This window comes from Etheostoma spectabile, unplaced genomic scaffold, assembly GCF_008692095.1.
Source record: "Etheostoma spectabile isolate EspeVRDwgs_2016 unplaced genomic scaffold, UIUC_Espe_1.0 scaffold00002318, whole genome shotgun sequence".
NCBI lineage: Eukaryota > Metazoa > Chordata > Actinopteri > Perciformes > Percidae > Etheostoma > Etheostoma spectabile.
In genome coordinates, this window is record NW_022602883.1 from 23028 (window position 1) to 48658 (window position 25631).

The window sequence follows — 25631 nt, forward strand, 5'->3', positions numbered from 1 at the left end:
CTAGTGGGCATGAGTGTTTTCTACAGGTTGATGTGTTGCGTCAGTCTGAATCCTGTGCCTCTCATTGGTTTATTCTTGGCTCTGTTGGGTTTCTGCATTGTCAGATACCGTTAATGACGTTCATTACGGGGCAGCGGCGTCAAGGTAGACAGAATTAGCCTCGATAATACGAGACGACAGACGACTTTTACGTATTTGTAAGTTCAAAATCTGTTGGTGTAGGAAGAAATACAGCTAGCATCTACCCATTGGTCGGGCAATAAATAAGTAACTTTCCAAAAAACACTGAAACAACCATTGTCATGAACTGTGCATTTAGATTATGTCACGTCATGCATTATTTCAAAAAGCAGAATCTTTTACTTTGAAGGTTAAGACCGGACGTTGTATTTTGTGATGGTTGGGTAGGGTAGCTTTGCTAATTTTATTGTCTGTTGCGTTGTTGCCTGTGGGCTGATAGTGACCTACAGACAGTACTGCAGCCAGGACAAGGAGTAATAATACCACACTGTCTGTACAAAGATAGTCTTGAACCATATTTAGACAGTAATTTGCCTTAAATACGCCTTAATTTCCTTAACAGACAGCATTTTTACCGCTGTTTCAATGGAAATATCGTTTTGATGAGTTTTCACTCATGAGCGGCGGACAGCTATAACTTAACTAACGTTTACTTAGCTAAGCTAGATAACGGTAGCCCGTTGTAAAATCAAATTCAAATTGTCAAAGTAATTGTTGCTTGTTTTTTTCGTTGCCGTGGGGAGTTGAATCGAAAACGCATGGTGCTGTGATATATCCAGTTTTTCTTAGAACTGTAGATAGTGGACAGACGACACACTGGTAAGCAACCTGTTCATCTTCGGAGGATTAACGTTATAACATAGCTAGCTAGCTAGCTAGCTAGCTAGCTAATCACCTATAGAGACATCCATTTAACTCATTAGCTGTCTGCTAGCTTGTGGCTCGGAGCCTTTAACGTTACCTAGGATTTTTCACCTGTCATTTGACGGCTTATGGCGTATATTGCAGCCATGAAAAATTGCTGGCAAACCTCATTCGTAAGCAACATGTCTCCCAGAATATTCCGTCATCCATATTACCAGAATGATCAGAATTTAGGCGAAGCTTCTGGTAATAACAGCGATAAAGTTAGTAACGTTAACCCAATATTTTATGTCTAACGTTAGGGAAATGACCGGAAGTGTCATACCCATGGATCACTCTAACATTAGTGTGGCTTCTGTGCAGAATGCAGGGGCGGCCGCTCGCTTCTATTTTGCAGATGCAAAAATTGGCGTAACGTTAAGTGATTTTCGAGCGATTCTCTGGAGTTAATTATCTTAAACACGGGCCCACTTCTTACAATCTAACTTCAGGCCTTTACGAATCATTGAGAGTATATCTTCAGCATAGCATCTGCAACGATCGCACGTTAGCCTACCGGTAAATTGTGTTAAAAGTTTTTGAATTATTCCAAGCAGCTTGCTTACACACGGCCACAATGGTGGAAGGAGGCAAATGCTTTCTCACCGTTCCAAGCATTTAAATGGGTAAAGCTAGCATACTGGATGCAGTAGATGTGAACTACACCGAATGTACGTGTTGTCCAATTGCATGCAACACAGGGAGATGTTTCCAGAGCCAGCTCACACCCTGTGGACTGGGACTCCTGGATCTCGGGCCTGTCTGTCTCTGCGGGGTCCAGTTTGTGTGGTTGCTTAGCTGTACAGTACACTTCATTCCCCAGCGAATGCTGTAACTGGGTGTCATTTTTACATGGCATTACAAAATATTTGTAAAAATCATTAAAAATACAGCCTTTTTATTGAATACCAGATTAGTTGTGCTTTATCTCCAAAATGATAAATAGGACTGATAAGAACATTAGTCTGAGGAAAACACTAAATCTTTTTAGAAATATGTTATAATGTATCACGAAAATTGTAAAATCTACAAATAATTATGGAAATTAAAATAAAATATTTTTGCTTGTTGCGCGTTCAACCTATAATATTGTCAGCTAAGTTAAAGCCATATTATTTAGATTTTGTTGTATAGGATGACGATAATATACACTACAAACTTGTTTAATCCAACTGCTTTCTTACTTTTCTCAGTACTGCCTCTGTCAGTGTGTAAAATAGGGGTTTGAAGACAGATTGGGATATTTTTGTAGTGTAGAATCTTATTGCTGATATTGATATTGCCTTGTGTTCTCTCTCTTTCCTCCCTCCATAGTGATGGATAATGCCCATACTAAGACGGTGGAGGAGGTTTTGGGCTTCTTCAGTGTAAATGAGTCTACAGGTCTGAGCTGTGAGCAGCTGAAGAAGAACAGGGAGAAATGGGGACCCAACGGTACAAATGGAAATCATTTTCTTTCTTACACTCATTAAAGTTCTTTAAAACAAATCAACTTTAAATTTGTAGTCTCATAAGAGTAAGTGTGCAGTGGATTTCATCCATCTTTAAAATTACACTCTGTGTTTTTGATAATGGACTTACTACAATTATTACTACTATCAAAAATACTAAAAACAACAACCATCATTATAATAAACAACATATTCATAAAAGATCATATTTGACTATATTCCGGTTAAAGGCTTAACACATACTACCATTGTATTGTTGAAATGTTCAGTAAACGTGTACATGGATACACATTTACAGGACAGTGCTGTCAAACTCCATAATATCCGTTATGTATATATATATATATATTCTGTTTTCAGAAAAAGGTGTACTGTATATCTGCAACATGTTCAAGTATTAGCAAGCGCTATATTAATCTAGTCTGCTGCAAAAGAATCAAATGCACATTGTAATTTATTAAAAAAAGTAACTGTGGTGGTGATGTTGTAATTCCTTTTCTTTTTCTCCATCCCCTCTTCTTTCTAACTGCCTTTTAACTCTGTCTTTACTCGCAGAATTGCCAGCTGAAGAAGGTAATCTATCTATCTGTCTGTCTGTCTGTCTGTCTGTCTGTCTGTCTGTCTGTCTGTCTGTCTGTTTTATTGTATCCTTTTCTGTTCCTCTTCTTACTTTGCCTTTCGTTCATCGTCATTATCTCATCTAAATCAAAGTGTCTTTGTTTCTTTTGCTCATTGTGTTCCTTGGTGTCTGCATGCAGGGAAGTCACTTTGGGAACTGGTCCTGGAACAGTTTGAGGATCTGTTGGTCAGAATCTTGCTGCTGGCTGCGTGCATCTCCTTTGTAAGGAAACACAACCGTGCACAACCACAAGCAAACACATACACACTCACATCTACCAGTACCGGTCATTTTTTAAATATATTTGATTATGTGTATTTGTGTGAACTAATACATTAGTTTAACTCTGCTCTACGCTCACACATATTAAATAACACAAAGCCACATTCAACACAAATCTTCACCTTTCTCTCCGTCTTGTCTTGTCTTTTAGACCCTGGCTTGGTTTGAAGAAGGAGAGGGGACAATCACAGCTTTTGTTGAACCCTTCGTCATCCTCCTCATTCTCATCGCCAATGCTATTGTGGGAGTATGGCAGGTAAACAGTGTGTGTGAGCAGGTTTTGTGGATTGACAATCATATTATCATATAAAGGCAATTTCTTAGACCATTTCATACTATTAAAGAATATTTAAAAAGGTGTTATGAATTGTTTAAAAATTCTGCTGCAATAATCCTCTAATTTCCCAAATATGTGTTTTATGATTGACAAATATGAACTAATACAAAATAGCCATTGCCAGACCTATCTCATCCACGCTGCGGAGTGAGGTCTGGCACCTCCACACATGCATTCCAAGGAAGGAAAAAAGACACTGGGTTGTTTGCATTTTTCTTTAAACCAGAGACGGTTTCTCTGCAAAATGGTCTTGGAAAAAGGGAACTTATTTTGGTGGAACATTTACACCCTGTAAAAGGAAATGCCACGTACAATATTAAAATGAAATTAACTGTTCACACTATACAGTAACGTGAGCTATATAATTAGCTGAATACATGGTTCGACATTATTTGCCAGTCTTACCAGTGTATCACTGTGTGTATTTTGTCCGTAGCATTTGCCCACCAATCTGACTCATCCATTGCGCTGTTTTACACAACCACCAGATTGTTTTACAATCAGGCTCATACGAAAGCTGTCGGTTTGTAGTTTAACTGTTTATCTTAGTTGTCATAAAGCTTAAAATTCAGATCACTCCGCCATTTCCCTCATTTCAAAATACAGACAAAAAGTCAGCTAGGAAGCCTGATTGACGTGAGAGGTCAAATGCTAGTCTGACCAATCAGAAGCTATGCTGCAGGATGTGATGATTGATGTAGACTGGGACTTGTACAGCTCTTTGTACAGCAAGCTGGTGGACGATTCTGTGCCTACAGTCATTATCAAGAGCTTCCCAAGTTATAAACTGTGGGTGGATAAAACCATCTGTGACTCACTGAAGAGGCACACCGCTGCATACAACTCAGGACTGGCTTCTGCAAACAGGGAGAGAGTGTCTGGGGAGCAGGGAAGGATGCTAAGAGGTGATACTTGGACAATGTGGACTCCTAATTAAAGCAGACGGACGCCAGAGACTTATGGACAAGAACTAAGGACAATAACGGATGACAAAGGAGAGAAAAGGACGATTATAAGTCTGAGACTATGACGGCAATGCCGGCCCTAGCCATTTTGGTGGCCTAGGTGCCCTCTGCTGACTAACTCCACCCTCACTGTATCAGAGAGGGCTGGCCAGTCAGCAGGATCTATAGGGGCTGCAAAGACGGATTCAAGATGAGTTGCACATGTTCATAACTGATGTAAATTTGGGATGGAAACTTATTAATTGTTAGAATTACACTATGTCAACAGTCTGGCTGCAGCTGTAACATACAATTACAGAACTCACCTGCTTCAGACAACATAGCAATGTTTCAGAGACCACAAACAATTGTTGAAACTTACATGCTTCTGAGAAAGATGTAGATGTGAGATCAGAAGCCCCTCTCCACAGGCTGCTAGGGGCTTCTGCAAGTCTTTCCTGAGTGCATTTGGACAGATATAGAGTAGATCTATTCATCTATTACTTACAAGCAAAATAATGTAGCTGCAGCAGACAGCAGAGGACACAGGGCAAACAACTGATGCAGCCTGCACACTACTACTCACACCAGTGCCATGTTCAACATAAATAACTTGCTAAGACAAGTAACGTTAAGATAAGCATAGTCTATAAGGAGGACGTTTCATTTCCGGGATTGGGATTTCCAGGTGGGAAGGTGGAGTCCAAAGGGTTAAATGAATCCGCACAAACCATTATGTTTCTTTATCCTCTTTATCCTGTCATCTTTTTGTGACTAGCCTCGCATACACCGCTTATCTATTCTGGGATACGTGCCTTATGGGGTTTCAAAACTGTACTGTAAAAAAACAACTGTTCACCTAGTTTGGGTTTTAACAAAGACCAAGTCATGGCAACTACAGGTTTTTAAAGTCTGTCGGATGTTCTTCTGTTTCTTTGGTTTAACTTCTGTGTTTGTTATCTTCTCTGCTTTGTGGTGTGAAGTTTGGATTCTAACTTTTAAACTGGTCTATGTATGTGGGTTTTTTGTTCTGTTAATTAACTCTACCATTCTCCACTTTTAAATCTCTGCTGAAAGTGTCCATATCTCAAACAGAGAACTGCACTTGCTTAGCAAGACCTCACATTCTATAACACGTCCAAAGGCAAGGGCCTTTGTATTCACATGAGGGCAACCATGTTAGAATAAAATTTTCCATCAACAGTTGTAGCTTCCACATCAACAATTGAAAGAAACATCTCTATGTTGCTGTGTCCTCTAGGAGCGTAATGCAGAGAATGCAATTGAGGCTCTGAAGGAGTACGAGCCAGAGATGGGCAAGGTGTACCGACAGGACAAGAAGAGCGTTCAGAGAGTCAGAGCCCGAGACATCGTTCCTGGAGACATTGTGGAAGTCGCTGGTAGGTAGACAAACTACACAATAAGTTGTGACAAATTCTTTTCACCCAATTCATTTAACATCTCTTGAGTGTGAAATACTCACCCATTGAAGGTTATAATGTAACTTGCAAAAGTTGGTTTCCTCCTTCAAGGAGTAAAGCAGATTTACACTCACCTAAAGTATTATTAGGAACACCTGTTCAATTTCTCATTAATGCAATTATCTAATCAACCAATCGCACGGCAGTTGCTTCAATGCATTTAGGGGTGTGGTCCTGGTTAAGACAATCTCCTGAACTCCAAACTGAATGTCAGAATGGGAAAAAAAAAGGGGATTTAAGCAATTTGGAGCGTGGCATGGTTGTTGGTGCCAGACGGGCCGGTCTGAGTATTTCACAATCTGCTCAGTTACTGGGATTTTCACGCACAACCATTTCTAGGGTTTACAAAGAATGGTGTGAAAAGGGAAAAACATCCAGTATGCGGTAGTCCTGTGGGCAAAAATGCCTTGTTGATGCTAGAGGTCAGAGGAGAATGGGCCGACTGATTCAAGCTGATAGAAGAGCAACTTTGACTGGAATAACCACTCGTTACAACTGAGGTATGCAGCAAAGCATTTGTGAAGCCACAATACGCACAACCTTGAGGCGGATGGGCTACAACAGCAGAAGACCCCACCGGGTACCACTCATCTCCACTACAAATAGAAAAAAGAGGCTACAATTTGCAAGAGCTCACCAAAATTGGACAGTTGAAGACTGGAAATATGTTGCCTGGTCTGATGAGTCTGGATTTCTGTTGAGACATTCAGATGGTAGAGTCAGAATTTGGCGTAAACAGAATGAGAACATGGATCCATCATGCCTTGTTACCACTGTGCAGGCTGGTGGTGGTGGTGTAATGGTGTGGGGATGTTTTCTTGGCACACTTTAGGCCCCTTAGTGCCAATTGGGCATGGTTTAAATGCCCCGGCCTACCTGAGCATTGTTTCTGACCATGTCCATCCCTTTATGGCCCCCCCAGTCACCAGATCTCAACCCAATAGAGCATCGTTGGGATGTGGTGGAACAGGAGCTTCGTGCCCTGGATGTGCATCCCACAAATCTCCATCAACTGCAAGATGCTATCCTATCAATATGGGCCAACATTTCTAAAGAATGCTTTCAGCACCTTGTTGAATCAATGCCATGTAGAATTAAGGCAGTTCTGAAGGTGAAAGGGGGTCAAACGCAGTATTAGTATGGTGTTCCTGATAATCATATAGGTGAGTGTACGTCTCTGGGATTCCAATGGTGACATTTTAAAGTGGAAAAGCAAAGAGTCATAAAAACATCTACAACCAGCCCTGCAGCATAATCCATCATCCATGTATCGGTCAAATTGTATTCATTTGTATTTTGATAGGGAAAATATCAGCGTTCAGAATTCCACACACAAACCATTACATTGCGCAAAAATAATAAGCACTACTAGTCAAGCTGACAATCCAGACATATGCAATTTAGACAGCATCTGTATGGATTAAAGCATACAACCTATCAGTGGATGACCACTCTATCCATTTACTCACTAGCATATTGTTAACCTTTAAAGCTTTGAAACTTGTAAGAATCATAGTCAGAAAAGAATTTATTGCCAATTTAGTAACATTTACAAGGAATTTGCCTTGGTGGATAGTGCAAACATAAACATTAAAAGGAAATAAACAATACCTGCAAAAGAAATAACAAATAAAATAAAAAAATAAATAAACATGTACAATATGTTCATATAAGTTCAGAATATATAGATTGTAGTGCTGTCAAACAATTAAAATATTTAATTGCATTAATGTCGTAGTTATCTCGCAATTAATCACAATTGATCAAACATTTCTATCTATTCTAAATGTCTATTGATTTCTTTTTGTCCCATTATTTTTTCTCATTTTAATGCTCTTATGAACATGGAAAAGTGTATTGGCTCGCTTTGTGATATTTTTTTTTTTAAATTGAAAACAACATTGGCATTTAGGCTACTGCAGTGTTTATTTCACACGTAACATTCTCACTTGGAGCAAATCTCTCACTCAATGTAACACTGTCCATCAATAAAAGGGTGAAAAAAAAAAGACTACACGGGGGCGGAGAATTTGCATCATCTTGGCCATCAAGTGGTATTTCAGACTGGACGTGCTGCGATGATAGCTCAGTTCGACAAAACACACAGATCACTTTGGTCTCATAAATGGAACCATTTGGAGCAAACTTTTTGTTGCCGGTTGCGCACATTTCTTTGGCAGTTCTGCACGCTGTAGTGGCTTCCCCAGCGGTCTGAGCCTGACTCCCTGCTCTCCTCGCCCCGGCCGCATCGCTACCTTAACGTGTGACAACTAGACAAAAAAAAGAGACATGCTGAATCCGTAGATGAGCCACAGCCAAGCCGAGTTGCGCTTCATTGAACCACGCTTACAAAATGTTAAGATTTCTCCACTCTCAAAAAGCTGCCTGTTGTGGCTGGAATTAAGATTGATGAGATCTGCAGCTTTAAATCTATTTTATATTACGGAAAACATGGTTCAATATGTTGCTGTTGAGCTACCACATCTGGCTAATTTAGAGCCTTTCCAATTCCAGCCTGCTTTCAACATCCATTTGCGAATGTTTTTTAAAATAATTGCTGTCAGATTTGCAGGATCTGCAGGTCTTGAAAAATCTTTAAAAAAACATTGAATTTAATTTCCTTTGAAAAAAAGGTCTTAGAAGGTTTTTAAATACAACAAAATATTTTGCTTGCTGTAGGGAGTAATGTTAGTCATAAAATGTTTTGGGATCCGCTAGCGGGCCGGGAGATGTTACACACTTGTAAATGAAAAGTAGGGATTGTGTTGCACAAGGTTATACTTAAATGAATTCATATTTTTGCATTGGTCAATCTATTTCATGCTGCGTCTCTGGGTCAAGGTTACATTAATAAAATAAATTATATAATTAGAAATTATTGTTATATTCTGCTGGGAAGTACTGAATAAAAAGTTATATAAGAATTAATCATTCTTGGCCATATAGTCTATTTTGGTTTTCTATCATTCTTTTATAATGTGGATGATTTTAATGCAAAATTAATAAATTGCATTAAAATGTCTTTAAAAGTCTTAAATGTAACATACATCCTGCAGAAACCTGTCATTAGTATCTAAGAAAAATAAGACGCTCTGTATGCAAAAATGGGAGCCATCAATAATGGAAAATTTAAACCCAAACAAGTTTTTATATACACACTAGCACGTTTCAAAAACAGGTTTACAAAGTGCTTCACCGACATAAAAGACCTTTGTATTCAAATACAATGCATTTACACTGCAATGTTGTTTAGACATGGTTGAAATAACACTGTGACATCTTTGTTTAATCATTCTTGATCGCTGCCCTCTCCTCTGGCTGTTATGGAAACCCAGTGACGCACACAAGACCTTCATAGAAAACATTTGATTGGAGTGCATCTCAAAGCAGCAAACTCCGAATGTTTTGTTCTATGGATTCCAGAAAGCTGAAATAAATGACAAGAATTAGAGGTTCTGACGCAATCATTTATATATTATATACATTTTATATTTGTAATAGTATTGTAATGATAAATAAGACATGTTTTTTCATCCACTTAAAGTGCAAAGCCCAACCCAAGTGTCTTTGCTATTTTAAGATCGTCCAGCACCCATGTTGTTTAAATAGCAAATGCTAGGCATGGGCATGCTAGTCTTACAGGGAGGTGTGTTAGAGGAGGTGGAAAATCTTACCTGGTTAGCAGCATTGCTCTCAACATCTCTATTCAATTCAATTTCAATTGTATTTATATAGCATCAAATCACAACAGTTATCTCATTGCGCTTTCTATAAAAGAGAAGGTCTAGACCGTACTCTGTGATGTTATTTACAGAAACTCAACAATTCCCACCAAGAGCAAGCACTAGGCAACAGACGTAAGGAAAACCTTCCTTAAAGAGGCAGAAACCTCAAGCAGAACCATGGCGCAGGGTCATCTGCCTCGACCGTTTGGGATGCTCAGAAACAAAGCGTTTCTGGTGTTTTCCAAACGTCTGTCAGTGCTTATCCCTTGGTTAAAGACGGACTTTGGACTGATCTTAAAGGTCCTCTTGCTTTTTGAACATTTAACAGCTGAAACGATGAATGTGAAAAATGATTAGTATTACACATTTTATTAAGATAAAATCAGTATGAACGTTGTCAGCTGTAGTAACACACCAGCACAAACACACAAACACACACACACACACACACACACACACACACACACACACACACACACACACACACACACACACACACACACACACACACACACACACTTTTATCTTGACCTAGTAAGAAAACTGTTGAATCCTCCAGATACCAACTGCTATTTCAGGCTGCTCAGGGAGAGGAGACAGGGTTACGTCAGGGAAAGTGTGTGTGTGTGTGTGTGTGTGTGTGTGTGTGTGTGTGTGTGTGTGTGTGTGTGTGTGTGTGTGTGTGTGTGTGTGTGTGTGTGTGTGTGTGTGTGTGTGTGTGTGTGTGTGTGTGTGTGTGTGTGTGTGTGTGTGTGTGTGTGTGTGTGTGTGTGTGTGTGTCTCTGATCCAGTGTCCTTTTGTCTGTGGTAAAAGTATTCAACTTCCAGAGCAAGGGAACTCAGTGACACTAATCAGAGATGAAGGCTGTGTTTACTGTTATATAAATGTATTATATTATCTTTCCAACATTTGTGGCCAAACATAATATAGTGACCAATATGACATTTTTTTAAATGTAGCCAGTATTTGTGTAAGTAATTTGTGATGATTTTAAGTACCTGTAGCCATCATTATTACAAAAAGGCAAATTGATGTGGCCACTGTTTGGTCCAACAATGTATCCCTGTCCCCCTAAAGGTCACTCTGCAGACCAGGAGATTTAAACAGTATAACCTTTCTACCTGAGGTGGGAATCTCCAGATGCCCCATGATACGATACTATCACGAGACTTATGTCAAAATACGATATTATTGTCATTTATTACCTTTTATCCAACTTTAAATCATGTCCCCAAAGGAAAATCGTCATGCCAAAAAGCAAATGACGAAATGAATCATACACAAACACATGGTAGATAAGGCTCTTGGGCTCTTCAGCACATGGTTTTGTTGCCGGTTGCGCACATTTCTTTGGCAGTTCTGCACGCTGTAGTGGCTTCCCCAGCGGGCTGAGCCTGACTCCCTGCTCTCCTCGCCCCGGCCACATCGCTAGCTAAACGTGTGACGACTAGACAAAAAAAAAGAGACATGCTGAATCCGTAGATGAGCCACAGCCAAGCCGAGTTGCGCTTCTTTAGAGCGCGCTTACTAAATTTCAAGATTTCTCCACTCTGTAAATCAATTCAATTCATAGTATCAAATCATGACAAAAGTTATTTTGAGACACTTTACAGATAGAGTAGGGCTAGACCACACTCTATGATTTACAAAGCCCCAACAATTTTAGTAATTCCCCCAAGAGCAAGCAACTAGTGTGACTGTGGCGCGGAAAAACTCCTTTTAGGAAGACACCTCAGACAGACCCAGGCTCTTGGTAGGCGGTGTCTGACGGTGCCGGTTGGGGGGGTGATGCACAGTGGCAGTAATATTTACAATAAAGATAATGGAACAGTGACTATAAATGGTAGTCATAGTAGTTCATACAACTGCAACCAAGTTGTTGTTGCCATACTAATCAGAGGAAATATGCTGGGCGAAAGAAAACATAAGGACTCTGGGGAGTATACTCCCCAGAAATAAATTAAAAAAAAAAAGCCTTTTAAAAGGCCGTTAAATGGTGAGTCCATTATTCCATTGGTTATTTCAGGTTTTTGTATCGTTTTGTAGCTTCCCAGTAGTGTTCCTTTTGTATTTTAATCCAAACATTTACATTTTTGCCAGTTAGTATGTTTTAGCTTCAAAATAATGTTTTTCCAATCCCTTCTAGGAACCTTTTCCCATGTGACCTGACAAAGGTTTCTGTATGATGACATTGCTTCAGTACAGTAACCGTACTTTAAAGTACAGTACAATAATGGTGGTCAGCACGGCCACAGTTTAGAGAAAGGAAGCTAGGTAATACACTACTGTGCACTGCTGTGGACACCACTTTAGAGCGGATCAAAAGTCACAGAATAACACAGTGAATCTATCTAACAGATCAAGGTAGCAATAGCAACTTCAATTCAATTCAATTCAATTTTATTTATAGTATCAATTCATAACAAGAATTATCTCAAGACACTTTACAGATAGACCACACTCCGGAATTTACAAGGACCCAACAGTTCTAGTTTCCTCCAGAGCAAGCAACAGTGCGACAGTGGCGAGGAAAAACTTCCTTTTAGGCAGAAACCTCGGTCAGACCCAGGCTCTTGGTAGGCGGTGTCTGACGGGCCGGTTGGGGTTAGAATGAAGAGTGGCAATAACAAAAATAGAAAAAATTAGTAGTTTGTAGCAGTTCTTTGTGGTAGTTCATGGCATAGCAGGACGCTGTGCAGCATTACAAGGCACAGCAGGACGTAGCAGGACGTAGCAGGACGTAGCAGGACGTAGCAGGACGTAGCAGGACGTAGCAGGGCACCACAGTGTAGCAGTTGAACATGGCATCACAGAACGTGTAGCGGAACCATGGCAATAGCTGCTACCCTGATTTCGGAGCCTCTCTGATCCAAGGGAACATGCTGGGGAAAAAAGAACATAAGGACTCCGGGGAATGACTCCCCAGAGCTAGGTTAGTAACAAGCATTTCTGGGACATGGATGCACATAAATGAAAAGATGGAGAGATAGAGGAGAGAGGAGCTCAGTGTATCAAAATAAGTCCCCAGCTGTCTAAAACTATTACAACAAAACCAAGAGAGACGAGGTAAAGAGAGCTCCAGCCCGGCCGGGCCAGAACTCTCCCCAACCGGATCGGGCTGTATGCCAAGTCTCCCTTTGGTTCTATTATATTCTTGATTATATGATAGATAAATCTGAAAACTATGTGACTAGCTACTACTCCCTAACAATATTCGATTCTATGCCCTAACTAGTGTATCAAAATAAGTCCCCAGCTGTCTAAAACTATTACAACAAAACCAAGAGAGACGAGGTAAAGAGAGCTCCAGCCCGGCCGGCCAGAACTCTCCCCACCGGATCGGGCTGTATGCCAAGTCTCCCTTTAGTTATATTATATGATAGATAAATCTGAAAACAATGTGACTAACTACTACTCCCTAACAATATTCGATTCTATGCCCTAACTATAAGCTTTATCAAAAAGGAAGTCTTAAGCCTACTCTTAAATGTGGAGACGGTGTCTGCCTCCCGGACCCAAACTGGAACCTGGTTCCACAGGAGAGGAGCTTGATAGCTGAACGCTCTGGCTCCTGTTCTATTTTAGAGACTCTAGGAACCACCAGTAACCCTGCATTCTGGGAGCGTAGTTCTCTCCCAGGGTTGTAAGGTACTATAAGCTCTTTAAGATAAGATGGAGCCTGACCATGAAGAGCTTTGTAGGTGAGAAGAAGGATTTTAAATTCTATTCTAAATTTTACAGGAAGCCAATGCAGAGAAGCTAAAACAGGAGAAACGTGATCTCTTTTCCTGGTTCCTGTCAGAACACGTGCCGCAGCATTCTGGATCAGCTGTAGAGTCTTTATGGATTTTTTCGAGCAGCCTGATAACAGAGAATTGCAGTAATCCAACCTAGAAGTAACAAATGCATGGACTAGTTTTTCTGCATCATTTTTAGACAGGATATTCCTGATTTTTGCAATATTACGTAGGTGAAAAAAGGCGATCCTTGAAATTTGCTTTAAATGGGAATTAAAGGACATGTCCTGATCAAAGATGACTCCAAGATTCTTCACTGTGGTGCTGGAGGCCAGGGTGATGCCATCCAGAGTAACTATATCTTTGGATAGTGCGTCACGAAGGTGCTTGGGTCCGAGAGCAATAACTTCAGTTTTATCGGAGTTTAACATTAGAAAATTACAGGTCATCCAGGTTTTAATATCCTGAAGGCACGTTTGAAGTTTAGCTAACTGATTAGTTTCATCGGCTTGATTGAAAGATATAATTGAGTATCATCTGCATAACAATGAAAGTTTATGAGTGTTTCCTAATAATACTGCCTAAAGGAAGCATATATAAGTGAACAGGATTGGACCGAGCACAGATCCTTGTGGGACTCCATGACTAACGTTGGCGTGCACAGAGGATTCATCGTTAACATTAACAAACTGAGATCGATCTGATAAATAAGACTTAAACCAGCTTAGAGCAGTCCCTTTAATGCCAATTAAATGTTCCAATCTCTGTAATAAGATATAATGGTCAATGGTATCAATGCAGCACTAAGAACTAATAACACAAGTACAGAGATAAGTCCTTTGTCTGAAGCAATTAGGAGGTCATTAGTAATTTTCACAAGTGCTGTCTCTGTGCTATGATGAACTCTAAATCCTGACTGAAAATCCTCAAATAAGCTGTTGCTATGCAGAAAGTCACACAGCTGTTTGGCGACTGCTTTCTCAAGAATCTTAGAGAGAAATGGAAGGTTGGATATAGGTCTATAGTTGGCTAAAACATCTGGATCAAGGTTTGGCTTTTTCAGAAGAGTTTAATTACAGCTACTTTAAAGTGCTGTGGTACATAGCCTGTTAATAAAGACAAATTGATTATATTTAGTAGTGAAGTGTTGACTAATGGTAAAACTTCTTTAAGTAGCCTAGTCGGGATGGGATCTAAGAGGCAGGTTGATGGCTTAGATGAAGAAATAATTGAATTAAATTGATAAAGATCAAGTGAAGCAAAGCAGTCAAAACATGTATCTGGTTTTACAGCTGTTTCTAAGGTTCCTGAGTTTAGAGATAAGTCAGTGCCAGTTAAAGGCAGGTCTTGGTGAATTTTGCTTCTAATAGTTATAATTTTATCATTGAAGAACCTCATAAAGTCGTTACTACTAAGAGCTATGGAATACTTGGCTCAGTAGAGCTGTGACCTTCTGTTAGCCTGGCTACAGTACTGAAAAAACCTGGGGTTGTTCCTATTTTCCTCTATCAATGACGAGTAGTACGCTGCTCTGGCATTACGGAGGGCCTTCCTATACGTTTTAAGACTATCTTGCCAGGTTAAACGAGAATTTTCCAGTTTGGTGGAGCGCCAGATCTTCTCAAGTTTCCGCGATATTTGCTTTAATTTGCGAGTTTCAGTGTTATACCATGGAGCTAACCTTCTTTGTTTTATTATCTTCTTTTTTAGAGGGCAACAGAGTCTAGAGTCATTCGTAGCGAGCCTGCTGCACTATCAACAAAATGATCGATTGGGAGGGACTAATAGCATAGGAGTCCTCCGTTACTTTGGGACTTGGTAATGAATTAATGCTAACGGAATCGTATCCTTAAATTTAGCTACAGCACTATCAGATAGACATCTTGTATAGGATGTTTTGCCTAACGGCGTGTAGTTCAGCAGTATAAACTCAAAAGTTATCAAACAGTGGTCAGATAGGAAGGGATTCTGTGGGAACACTATTAAATGTTCAATTTCAACACCATATACCAGAACAAGATCGAGGGTGTGGTTAAAACGGTGAGTCGGTTTATGACCACTTTGAGAGAAGCCAATAGAATCTAATAGAGAGATAAACGCAGTGCTAAGGCTATCATTCTCATCGTCCACATGAATATTAAAATCCCCTACAATAATAACTTTGTCCGTTTTTAGCACTAAGTTCGATAGAAACTCTGCAAATTCGGATAAAAATTCAGAGTATGGACCAGGTGCTCGGTACACTATAACAAATAGAACTGGTTGCATTGATTTCCAACTTGGGTGTGAAAGACTAAGAACAAGACTTTCAAATGAGTTATAATTTAGTTTAGGTTTAGAGCTGATTAGTAGACTAGAATCAAAGATAGCTGCAACTCCACCTCCTCGGCCTGCGCCTCGAGGAATGTGAGTATTAATATGACTGGGGGGGGTGGACTCATTTAGACTAACATATTCTCCATTACTCAGCCAGGTTTCAGTAAGACAAAATAAATCAATATTAGATATGTATATACTTCGGTGTTAGGTACAATTACTGTTTTAGTCAAAGGAGTCTGGTGGAATAGAACATCATTACTGCGGTAGACAGAGGAAAACATATTTTAGCTACCTAAAAATGCAGCCAGACAAACCCTGTCTGACGGGAAAGTGAAACCATTATATTCTTTCTTTAAAGCCACCAGACTCTTTTACAAAACTGTAATTTCACCTTGCAGAACACGGAGTTGCTGAGCTAACATTGCGGCTGCCTAACTTGGCATTCACGTAATGTTTGATTGCTTAGCTTCTGTGATGTTGTTCCAAACTTAACACAGCTAGCATTGATTCAGCCAGTGCTAGCGTTAATATTATTCATAGCCTTATTGATTAGCATACTGTGGAAAGATTGCATATGTATTCGGCATCTAACAAAAAGCACTGTTTTTTTTGGTAGAAAAACATGGCTAAGTGTGATGGAAGGTTGGGATGCCTTTTGAAGATTTTTAAATTTTAACCAGCTTGGTGTGGAACTAAGATTTCATCCTCCTGTCCTGCCTGGAAAATGGACTCAAAAAAGTATACATATGTTTCCAGGGCATCTACTTCCACCTGTAACTTTAAATAAATATAAAAATCTAATCAAATGATTGAATTTAATAAATGTCTGTAATTAAATTTAAGACATCAATAGGCTTAGTTTATGCTTTTCAACCAATGCTTTTACATGAAATAGAATACAATTGACAAACATCTCCTCGTACTACTTTGATAGATCTCATAGTAAGTGTTAACCTTTCCTTACTAGTCAATGATGAAAGAAAGCAAAGGCTAATATATCAGTGTAGCCTTTCTTTCTTCATTTCGCTCTCTGCCCTGTCTGGGTTTCTCTGACTCACTCACATATGTAAACACTTGTAAACAATTTAGGAAAGGCGTGCTCCTCCAAGACAAAGAATGCTAAACTCCCATGTGTAGCAATATATCCTTATTTGCATAAAGCAGCATGTTTCTTCTTTTACGTACGCATATGTACTCATGAATTAACCGAACTTTTCTTTTCCTGTGATTTGACTTGCTGAATAACGTGAATACAAGATAAGATGTTCCACCACATAAAAAGTGAAATGCTAGATCAATTAATAAATTACTATAGCAATGTAGCGTGTCAGCCAGTTCACAACCTGCAGCTTTGACGGGAGGGAGAAAAAAGAAGTGCTGTTCTTAGTGTCTGACGTCCAGGATATTTAAGTAGTTTTGATCTTAATCTCAACTGTTTGCTTGTCACCTTAGAGGGAGTACTTTTAAACCTTTGCTGATATGTCTAATCATGATCTTCAAATTGTTACCTTGCTGTTTTTAATAATGTTAAGGTAGGAGAGGGGGAAGGGAAGCCTGGCAGTGTTATGATACGTACACTATGTTTAAGTGATAGAAAAGTATTAGATAAGAGTTAAAAACACCACATTTGTCCTAATCTAAACTAAATACAAAGGTAAAAGTGAAATTAAGATCTGTTTTTCTGTCTCTGTCTCCAACACCCTACAGTTGGTGATAAGGTCCCAGCTGACATCAGGCTTACGTCCATCCGTTCCACCACTCTGAGAGTGGACCATTCCATTCTGACGGGGGAGTCCGTGTCGGTGCTCAAACACACAGACCCTGTACCAGATCCCCGAGCTGTCAACCAGGACAAGAAGAACATGCTATTCTCTGTGAGTCTCAACAGACATATTTGTCTTTCCTAATTCACATACACTTTATTTTATTTATTTTATTGTATTTATTATTACATGTACATGTAATGATAAATAATCATAAAACAAACTCTTATTATACAAATTCTTACCACAACATAAATAAATATTACATGTCCGAAAAGGAGTAATGAAGTTTTTATTATCTGGTCCCTCCTCCAAATAATTAAGATGTATACAACTCAAAAACTATCCTGTCGCTATTATGTAAACCAAACCTGAACCGACTTAAAACTGCTACTTGGCTTTGTTACTAAAAGTAACAAGAAATCACATCCTCCGACCTTAAATGCCAAATCAGGCTCTTAGATAATCTCAGTTAAATTTGCTGGATTGTCCCTCTAACCCTCTATAAATCTTAACCCCAATCGTTGGAACCCTCTTCCCTTATCATTGCGATCCTTATACTCTGTGAAGTTTTTATGAGGGCCACACATTTCAGACAGGCTTTGGTTAGTGTCAATCATATATAACGTAAAAAAGGAACCCATGTTCATCCCACAAATCTACTCTGAATCATACTCTGAATCGTGAAGTTAGAAAAGTTTTTTTCTATTTTTTTTGTTATTGTTTTTTGTGGCATTTTAGGCCTTTATTACATAGCTTTAGACATTAAAGGGAGACAGAGGGAAAATGACAGGCAGCAAGGGCTGCAGGTAGAATCTAACCCGCAGCTGCTGTGTCAAGGACTAATGAATATGGGCACACCCTCTACCAGGTGTGCAAACAAGGTGCCCAAACACAAGGTTTTCTTAAATGAACTTTCCTCTTAAATTATGACCCCCTCACCTTTTTTAGGTTTTATATGAGACTGTAGCTTCCCAGTGTGTTTCTTGTGTAATCAAATACAAACAAGTGTGTTGTATTATATCTCTGTCAGACCTCAAAGACTGCTGAGTCCTCTGTGGTCTGCATTCAAAGAACTGCCAGTGATTTTTTTATTAAGCAACATCACTCTGACGGCTACAAATCTGCAGGTTGTCTTTGTTGGCATGGTTCTGAGTGCTGCTGGACTGAGTGGGCGATGTGGATATATATACTATACGTACATATACTCAGCATCTCTTCAACTGTGCCATGCTGGAAACTACAGAACTACAGTATGTCTCAATATCTGTTATGATGAGATAAGTTTGACAGTAAATTCTTACTCTGCCCAGGGTACCAACATAGCAGCAGGCCCGTGCCATTGGGATTGTTGGCTACAGGAGTGCAGACAGAGATTGGGAAAATCCGAGATGAGATGGCCTCCACTGACCCTGAGAGGACCCCACTTCAACAGAAACTAGACCAGTTTGGAGAACAGCTGTCTAAGGCAAGATTGTGTGTGTGTGGTGTTGTGTGTGTGTGTGTGTGTGTGTGTGTGTGTGTGTGTTGTGTGTGTGTGTGTGTGTGTGGGTGTGTGTGTGGGTGTGGTGTGGGTGTGGGTGGTGTGGGTGGGTTGGTGTGTGTAGGGGTGTGTGGAGGTCTGGGGTTGGGTGGGTGGCTGTGTGGGTGTTCATTGTTTTGATACTTACAATCTATAACATCAATATACTGTGATACTACCTCCCACTTGTTTTAACCTGCAGGTTATCAGTGTGATCTGTGTGGCAGTGTGGGCCCATCAATGTGGGACACTTTAATGACCCGGTCCATGGAGGCAGTTGGCTGCGAGGAGCTGTTTACTATTTCAAGATCGCTGTTGCACTGGCTGTAGCTGCCATACCAGAAGGTCAAACTCTTCTCTATCTATCAATGCAGAAAAATCACTTCTTACAGATTTTTATTTCCCATATTTTTTATAATTGGAGGGATATGTTTTGCAGTGAAGGAACCAAAATATAAGTGTGTAATTTTTAAGACACTAAGCGTGCAAAATTGCGCAGGGAAACACAATAACTGTGCTTTCACTCAATATAAATGTCAAAAGCTGGATGTCAACATTTTCTTTAGCTGACTCTAACAAAACAGAGATCTTTGTGATAGGGTCCAACGCATAGCATTACAATTCTTTCTGCCCTTGGCTGGTCCCTATTGGACAACATCAAGCCGATTGCAAGAAATCTTAAGTTTTGAGCGGCACACCACAAAATGGTGCATCATGCTTTATCATCTTAGAAAAATATTCAAAATAGGATCCATCTTAACCTTAAAAGAGACATAGACCATTGACATGCGTCATCTCATACTCCTGGATTATTGCAACAGCCATAACCAAAAATGTATGAATCAAGTCCATTCTGTGCAGAACGCAGCTGCTAGGCTTTTACTGGAACCAATTCAATTTATTTTATTATAGTATCAATTTCATAACAAGATTTACTTTACAGATAGAGTACGTCTAGAACACGTTCTAATTCTATTAATTTACAAGGACAGTGGTGAGGAAAACTCCCTTTAGGAAGAAACCTCAGTAGTTTGTAGTAGTTTTATGGCATAGCAGAGCGTAGCAGGATGTAAAGGGCATCGCAGGACGTGTAGCAGGACAAGGCAACATCTGCAACAATGATTTGGAGCCACCTTAATCCGGGAGGCATGCTGGGAATAACTCCCCAGAGCTAGGTTAGTAACAAGCATTTTCTGGACATGGATGCACACAAATGGAAAGAGAGGAGAGAGAAGCTCAGTGTGTCAAAGGAAGTCCCCCGGCAGTCTAAAACTATTACAGCATAATTAAGAAAGACAGGTTAAGGAGAGGAGCCTGGTCAGCCTAGAACTATCCCTGCCGGATCGGGCTTTACTGGCCTGCCCTTCTAGTTTGATTATATGGTAAATAATCTGATGAGAGTCAGGGGGTCGGGCTAGACGGACGCCACGACTCTTCACTCCATAATTATAAGCTTTATCAAAGAGGAGAGTTTTAGGTTACTCTTAAATGTTGGTGACTGTGGTCCGCGTCCCGAACCCAGCTGATCCACAGGAGAGGAGCCTAATAGCTGAACGCTATGGCTCCCATTCACTTTTAGAGACTCTAGGACCACAAGTATGGCATCTGGGAGTGCTGTGCTATAATGGGACAACAAGGTACTATGAGCTCTTCAATATATGGTGGTGCTTGACCATTAAGCTTTGTAGGTCAGGAGAAGGATTTTGAAGATCCCTGACATGGTGCTCAAATTAGTGCTGAATTCCAGCCACTAAGCCAGTCCCACAATGAGCTTTCCTTATATGTCCCATTTCTGTGTCTGTCTAGGAGGAGAGAGAAGGGGGGTGCAAGGTGGAGGTGGGGGCGCCTTGACCAGGCTGCCACTTTGCTCATTTGAAAGCCATGATCTCCTCTCTTTCTCATTGGGGGCCAAATCTCTGGGCGGGCAAAGCAAGAAAGGGGAGGAACCTTTCCCCTCATGACCTCATAGGAGAGATTCCATTTGCCCATCTGAGCATTCATTTTCTCAAATAGCAGAGCAGGATACCCAGGGCTCGGTTTTACACATCTCGCCATATCCTGGATTTTACAGGAAGCCAATGCAGAGAAGCTAATACAGGAGAAATAGATTTCTTTTCTTAGGTCTTGTCAGAAAACGTGCTGCAGCATTTGGATCAGCTGGAGTCGTTAAGGGACATATTTGAGCATCCTGATGATAAGGAATTACAGTAGTCCAGCCTGGAAGAAACAAATGCATGGACTAGTTTTTCAGCATTGTTTTGAAACAGGATGTTCCTAATTTTGGCAATGTTTCAAAAGTGAAAAAAAGCTGAAACCAAGAGAATGATCACATTATTCCTGTTTTAGTCTATTTACACGGCCTCCAGTATGTTTTAGAATGGATTTTTAGGATTTTACTGAGCACTTTTAAGGCTCTTAATGGCCTCACACCCTTTGTATCTCTGACCTCCTGGTAACCATACGTACTTTTAGATCCTCAGGGAGAGGACTTTTGTCTGTTCCACTGAAATCTAAAAAAGGACAGAGCATAAGGGCCCCATGGCTCTGGAACGATGTGCCCAAGATATCAGGTCAGCTGGGTCAGTGTCAGTGGAGATTTTTCCTGATTTTATTTGAGCTGAGCGTCCTTTTATTTCTTTTAAAAATATGTTTTACTATTGTTACTTGCATACACTGTACAGGTTGTTATACACTTACAAGTCTTTATTTGTTGTTTTTAAACTTGTTTTATAGTAGTCAGTTTTATTTAGTTTTTTTGTGAAGACCTTGTAACATGGATTTTGAAAAGTTTTCTAAAATAAAGATATTATTATTATTATTAAAAAATAAAGTGTGAGCCCTTGAGCAAGGCACATGAAACCAAAGCTTGTGTGGAGAACTGAAGTTGAAAAAAAAAAAATCTGCTTTCCTTCTACTAAAAAGCTTTCTCATCAGCATTGTCTGCCTGTTGTGCTTTCTCCCAGGCCTACCAGCAGTCATCACCACCTGCCTGGCACTGGACCAGGAGGATGGCCAGGAAGAACGCCATTGTCCGCACCTGCCCATCATGGAGACGCTGGGTTGCACCTCTGTTATCTGCTCTGACAAGACAGGAACTCTGCCCACCAACCAGATGTCATTCTGCAGGGTAAGACTAACATCAGACTGAAACATCCACCACTGCTATGTGGGTCAGTTCGGACAATTTAGCTCTTATACTGTATGATTCATATGATACAGTGTTATTGATGATGTCTAAGTCATCATGGCATTGAAGAGTAATACATCCACAAGCAGGCCACATCATCAATAACAGACTGGAAAATCTATAGTTTGCTAATTGAAATCAACAACTAATGGCTTGTTATACTAAAATGAATTAACAAAGGGTTAAGTTTACTAACATTCTATCAAGAATAATCCAATTTAAACGATCATGTTAAAGCCAGTGTTTCAGTTATGACAGAGTGCCAGCAGTTGCAAAAAAAACTCCGCACATTTGCAAAGATTAATATTTGGCAACGTTTCAGTACCAGACCTTCGTCATGCAAATGGTAGTACATTACATTACATGTCAGTTTAGCTGACGCTTTTATCCAAAGCAACTTACAATTGCTATATATGTCAGAGGTCGCACGCCTTGGAGCAACTAGGGGTTAGGTGTCTTGCTCAGGGACACATTGGTTGATGTATCGCAGTTGGAATCGAACCGTGGTCTCCACACCAAAGGCATGTGTCAGCCATCTTTTGTAGGAGGGGAATGGGGTCTGCACCAACCTAAGTTAGACAGTGTGCGTCAGTTTCTTCTATTCTAGCATTTGTTCGGCACATTAAGGTACAGGACTTTGCCAGATACATTTATTAATGTCCATGTTAATCGCCAGGAAGGTGCCCAAATATTGTGTTCTCCTGTATCTGAGACTGATGAGGTGGAATGGCCTGTTGGAATGTGGAACTAACCTCAAATGTGATCTTCTAATTTATAGAACTAATCAACTACTGCAATGTCTGTCCACGTGTGTGTGCATGGGTGTTTAGATGTTTGTAGCAGACAGTGTGTCAGGGGAGAGCTGCAGCCTGAGTGACTTCACAGTGACTGGATCTACTTACGCCCCTGAAGGGGAAGTGTGAGTGTCTTTAACCCTAAACCTTAAACCCCGACAGTTTTTGGATTATGGATGGATATGGATTATGAGAGCCCACAATTTATTCTTCCTTTTGCTTACAATTTGTATACATTTCCTCCCTTTTTCCCCTCTTATTTCTTTTTTTGTATTTATTATTATTGTTTCCTGTGTCATTGCCTGTCCTTCTGTCTTTATAGTTATAAATGGCTGGTGGTGAAGTCCAGTCAGTATGAAGGGCTGGTGGAGATGGCCTCCACTGTGCCTTGTGCAATGACTCATCACTGGACTATAATGAGGTACAGTAAGACATGACTGCAGCAACCGCTCAGACCATCACAGATCACCATATGGTGCTGGAACATTTACCACTGGAATCTGATTCCACCCAAACCGTCAACCGCATACATACTTTAACGTGTGTGTGCGTGTGTGTGCGTTGTGCGTGTGTGTGTGTGCGTGTGTGGTGTTCTCCAGGCAAAAGGTGTGTATGAGAAGGTTGGGGAGGCAACGGAGACTGCCCTTTGCTGTGTCTGTGGAGAAAATGAACGTGTTCGACACTGACTGAGAGGATTGAGCCCCGTTGAGAGAGCTACAGCGTGCTGCTCTGTAAGTGTGGGATCCATTATGCTGCAACCTTTTCCATGCTATCTTTCTTTATTATGTTTTGCTGTCTAAATGTAACATGTGCTGTATTTATATAGCGCTTTTCTAGTCTTAACGACTACTTAAAGCGCTTTTACATCATACAGGATACATTCACCATTCACACATTCATACACTGTGGCCGAGGCTGCGTACAAGGTGCTCATCAGATAAATATTCACACACATTCACACTCCGATGCGCAGCACCGGGGGCAACTCGAGGTTCAGTGTCTTGCCCAAGGACACTTTGACAGGGGACTGCAGGGCCAGGGATTGAGCCGCAACCTTCCGATTGGCAGGCAACCGCTCTACCACTGAGCCACAGCCCGCCCCTCTAAGACACCACTAGGGCGCGTTCAGACCAAAGAAAGCAACCCAAGGTTGTTACGTTGGTGGAGTGTCACTTTAATGGATTTGTGTCATGTCCGGGTGTGTTCTTCAATCCCCAATGTAGCACAAATAGACTTTAAGTAATTAAAATATATTTATAGAGCGCTCTACAAGTTAAAATACACATAAAATATACAAGATGATACATTAAAAACACAATGCACAATTGAAATTTCAAAAATAATCATAAAAAAACAAAGTGCCGATGGTTATCCAAAAGCCTGTTTAAAAAGGGTGGTCTTAAACTTATTTTAAAAAGAGTTCACAAACACGGCAGACCGTAACGGATCACCACAGGTCTGTTGCGTTTTCAGATTTTGAGAAAGGAGATGCTTGGTCCAATAAAGATTTAACAAAAGATTAAATAACAAATGGCTTTTCTTTTGTCTCTAAAGTCATTTAACAATCCCTGCAGAAATTATGACTATACTTTGATTGTGCATAACAGGGTTGAAGTTATAAATGGATTTTATTCCACAAAGAGATGAGGCGAACCAAAGATTGGGAAAAATGGCTTAGGGTGCATGGAACAGTGAGTAGATTTAACCTATTAGACTTAGTGAGCCAGCTGACAAATATGGTTGCAGTAGCTCAGCCACATATGCAGCAGCCTGGCGGTGCAAAGATGTGTATGTGAACGTGAGAATTTTTTAAATTTGACAGGAAGCCAGTGAAGAGACTCCACCACAGCGCTCTAGAGGAAGGTCCGGTTAGTCCACACAGCATTCCGGGATGGGAGAAAAATGTGCTCTCGTTATTGGCATTTCTATAAACCATTCACAACGTCATGGGCGGTGCTAAGCACCGGGAGGAAACTTGTTTTGGTGGAACATGTGTACGTTCAAAAGTAGTTTTAATCGTACAACAGAAAACACAGATTGGACAGATAGTCTAGCTAGCTGTCTGGATTAACCCTGCAGAGATCTGAGGAGCAGTTTAACGTAGTCCTATAAAATCAACCAGAGTTTAAAATTCCAACAAAATGGAAAGTAACGGACATCCGGCTGAAAAGAGTGAAATCTTTCTTGTGGCAGCATAGAGGCAGTGATGTTTCCTATTTACTAGAGGGGACTCTCACACTGAAAAAGACTGACAAGTCCAATCATTATGGCCACACCGAAAATGGTAAAAAAAAAAAAAATGACGATCAGTGTTTCCCAAAGCCCAAGATGACATCCTCAAATGTCTTGTTTGTCAACACTCAAATATATTCACATTACTGTCACTGAGGAGTAAAGCAAATACTAAAATATTCACCTGGAATCAGAGAAGTTTTTTTTTTCATACTAAATTACTCAACAAGGATTAGCCGATTATCAAATAGTTAAAGCTATATTGTGTAGTTTCTGTCTCCCCTATGAGGAATACTAAGTAATGACAACTAAA

General features: G+C 40.2%; 1 pseudogene; it reads left to right on the plus strand.

The window, feature by feature from the left end:
* Positions 1-174: 174 nt before the first annotated feature.
* On the plus strand, positions 175-23817 carry LOC116675865 (sarcoplasmic/endoplasmic reticulum calcium ATPase 2-like; annotated as a pseudogene).
* The last annotated feature ends 1814 nt before the right edge of the window (positions 23818-25631 follow it).